The sequence below is a fragment of the Myotis brandtii genome, unplaced genomic scaffold, assembly GCF_000412655.1.
Source record: "Myotis brandtii unplaced genomic scaffold, ASM41265v1 scaffold1612, whole genome shotgun sequence".
In the NCBI taxonomy this organism is placed as follows: domain Eukaryota; kingdom Metazoa; phylum Chordata; class Mammalia; order Chiroptera; family Vespertilionidae; genus Myotis; species Myotis brandtii.
The window spans coordinates 3,722-7,593 of NW_005355890.1; the positions used below are offsets into that span (position 1 = coordinate 3,722).

Genomic DNA, 3,872 nt, shown 5'->3' on the forward strand with positions numbered 1-3,872 from the left:
GCATGAATTTTTGTGCACCGGACCTCTAGTCCTATATAATAAAAGCCTAATATGCTAAGTGTCCGATTGTCTGTTGGCCATTCAACCAATCAAAGCATAATATGCTAATGATATTCTAAGGCTGCTCAACCACTCGCTATGATGTGCACTGACCACCAGGGGGCAGACGCTCCGACCAGTAGGTTAGCTTGCTGCTGGGGTCCAGCTGATCAGGACTGAGTGAGATGGGCCAGACATGCCCTGGAGCCCTTCTGCAGTCCCTCCCTGGCTGGCCAACCTCCTACATCCCTCCCCAGCCCTGAACATGCACTGGTGGGGATCCTCGGCCTGGCCTGCGCCCTCTCGCACTCCAGGACCCCTTGGGCGATGTCAGAGAGCCAGTTTTGGCCCTATCCTGCAGGCCAGGCCAAGGGACCCCACTAGTGCACAAATTCGTGCACCAAGCCTCTAGTTCAGAAATAATAAATTCTGATATATGCTACATATAACATGGATTCACCTTGAAAACATTATTCTAAGTGAAAGAAACCAGTCACAAAGCACCATTTATTACATGATTCTATATACTAGTACATGTAATATTAAGAATAGGCAAATCTATAGAGACACAAAGGAGATTCGTGGTTGCCAGGATGTAGTAGGGGGTGGGGTAAATGTGAATGGCCCATGATAAAAAGATTCTAAAATTACATTGTCTAACCACAAAGCTGTGGTTACAGAACTCTGTGAATATGCTACAAACCACTGAAATGTATACTTTAAGTGGGGGAATTTTATGATGTTGTATTATATCTCAATAAAGTTGCTTTCTAAAAAAGAAGACATTTAAGGACAAATGAAGTACTTGTCAACATTTTACAGAAGAATGAGGTAAAATATTCTGTTATATTCTACTCAGAATGCTGTCTTAAACTGCATTCATACTCAGTGGTGATTACTTCTCACATTAAAATTTTCTGTGATGACATTAAAATGAAAATGAATAATGGTATTTTATAAGGTGCTTCCTGAACATTAATAATCTCAAACCATTAACAATGAGAAAGAGAGAGATGGAAAGGGCATATTTCTTAAACAATCTATACAATATGTTTAATTTGCCAAAATCTTAAGTTTACTCAACTCATGGATTGGAAGAATTGACATCATTAAAATGTCTACATTACCTAAAGCAATCTATAGATTCAATTCAATCCCTATTAAAATACCAATGGCATATTTCACAGATCTAGAACAAATAATCCAAAAATTTATATGGAACCAAAAAACACCTTGAATAGCCACAGCCATCTTAAGAACAAAGTTGGAGGGATCGCAAAACTGAATATCAAATTATACTGCAAAGTTGCTGTTATCAAAACAGCCAGGTACTGGCACAGAACAGGCATATAGATCAATGGAACAAAATGGAAAACTCAGAAATCAACCCAAGACATTATGGTCAATTAATTTTTGGCAAAGGAGGCCAGAGTATACAATGAAGTAAAGACAGTCTTCTCAATAAATGGAATTGGGAAAATTGGACAGGTACATGCAAAGAAATGAAAGTAGACCACGAACTTACACCATATACAAGAATAAACACAAAATGGATAACAGACTTAAATGTAAGTCATGAAGCCATACAAATCCTAGAAGAAACCATAGGCAATAAAACCTCAGATGTCTCATGGAGCAGTTACTTTCATGGATACATCTCCAAGGGCAAGAAAAACAGGAAAAAATAAACGAATGGGACTACATCAAACTAAAAAGCTTCTGCACAGCAAAGGAAACCTTATCCAAAATGAAAAGGGAACCCATTGCGTGGGAGAAATATTCGTTAACGATACATTGGATAGGAGGTTAATTTCCAAAATATATAAAGAACTCATAGAACACAGCAACAGGACAGGACATATCGATGGCCAGTAGACATATGAAAAAGTGCTCAGTGTCACTAATCATCAGAAAGATGCAAATTAAAACTACAATGAGTTATCATCTTACATGTACCAGAATGGTTGCCATCAATAAACCAGTCTGGGAATGCAGGCTGGTGCAGCCACTAAGAAAAATAGTATGGAGTCTTCTCAAAAAATTAAAAATGGAATTTCTGTTTGACCCAGCGATCCCACTTTTGGGAATATACCTTAAGAATCCCAAAATAGCAATCAGAAAGAATATATGCACCCCTATGTTCATATCAGTGTTATTTACAATTGCTAAGATGTGGAAACAGCCTAAGTGCCCACCAGTAGATGTGTGGATAAAAAAGCTGTGGTACATTGAAACAACGGAATTCCCTGCAGCTTTAAAAAGGAAGCATCTCTTACCCTTTGGGACAGCAATGATGGACCTGGAGATTATTATGCTAAGTGAAAAAGCCAGTCAGAGAAAGACAAATATCAAATGATCTCACTTATATGTGAAATCTAATTAACAAAATAAACTGGTGAATAGATCCAGAGCGATGGATGCCTGGAACAGACAGACATATCTCAGAGGGCAGGGGTTGTGGGGATTGGAAAGAGATTAAGCAAAGAACATATATGCATATATTCATAACCCATGGACAAAGACTATAGTTTAGAGAAGGCCTGGTACCAAGCAGGGGCTGGGTGGAGGGGGGCAATGGTGGACATCTGTAATACTGTCAACAATATACAAATAAAAATTTGGGGGGGGGGGAGAATGTGGTACATGTTAAACATTAAGAAATATTACAAAGGTATTTTTTTAAAGCTGGGATCCAAAAATTTACCAGAATAAAATGCCATTTTCATCAAAAACTAACTTATCAACTTTTAGGTAATGGGGTTAATTTTAACATAGTTGGATGGCCAACAATATTATTCCTGGTTAAGTTAAAATAGTGTTCCCTAAATAAGAGAATTGAACAGGAAAACAGTCGATACAACATTAAATATCAATTGCGGAGTATACCCTGTACTTTTTTTGGTTAACCACCAGTTTTTCTGGAAAGGGACCGGCGTGTGGAGAAGGGATACCAATCAGGAATCTACGCTTTCACTGCTAGTGCTGCCACTTCCCAATTCAACCCTGACCCAGAGCTGACCCTCGCAGACTGCAGGCCCCTGGCGCCCATAGAACAGACCGGCCCTCTCCCTGGGTGCTCTGGCAGGACCCGGCCTGGGAGGCTCCCTGACACTCGGCTGCGGCAGGAGATCGCGCCAACCTCCCAGGACCCAAGAGCAGCTCTGGGGGATAAGGAGTTCACTGGGTCCAGACCGGCGCCTGATTTATGGGGAAAGCGGCACAACCTCTTGGCAGCAAAGCTGCAGGTGTTCCAGAGCTTTGGAAAAACTGCACAGGCCTACGCATGCGCGTTACATGCAGGTGCCCCCAGGGCTAGCCCCTGTTACTAGGAGACCGGACGCTCCTGTGGAAACTCGGCGCTGTGCGGCGTGCGCCTGCGCGGCGCGGATGGACCAAGAGGAGGCCTTCCCTAGGCGTCTGCTAGGGCTGGCACGTGAACGGACGCGTTGCCACGTAGTCCCTGCGAGGAGTGTCGAGCCAGGTACGCGTGCGCACAGGGACTGGGGGCACGTGAGACCAAAGCAGAGCGACGGCGCCTAGGAAGATGGAGGACGAGCCCCCCTCAGGTACAGAGCGTGAGGGCGGAGTCGACGGCGGCGCGGGGCGGTGCTAACCGCTCCGCCTCCTTCCCGTCAGGTGTCGTCTTCCACCACCTGCACCTCCAGCGGGGCGGGGCCGGGTCCATTTGGGGGTGGGAAGGGCGGGGAGAGGGCGGAGGATGGAGATGGGGTGGGACTTGAGTCCCTGCGGGAGGCGGCGGCTTGGCAGGCGCCGGGATGAGCTCTGAGGAGGCGGCTGGGCCGGGAAGTCCCGGGAGGGACCTGGCGCCCCAG

At 44.7% G+C, this 3,872-nt stretch overlaps 1 protein-coding gene across 1 annotated transcript in view; it reads left to right on the top strand.

The window, feature by feature from the left end:
* Nucleotides 1-3,429: 3,429 nt before the first annotated feature.
* Nucleotides 3,430-3,872, top strand: part of LOC102248012 (testis-specific gene 10 protein) — a 123,562-nt gene continuing 123,119 nt past the window's right edge. The window contains exon 1 of the mRNA XM_005862199.2: nucleotides 3,430-3,605. The gene's annotated coding sequence lies outside the window, so the exon portion shown is untranslated. The remainder of the gene's footprint in view (nucleotides 3,606-3,872) is intronic.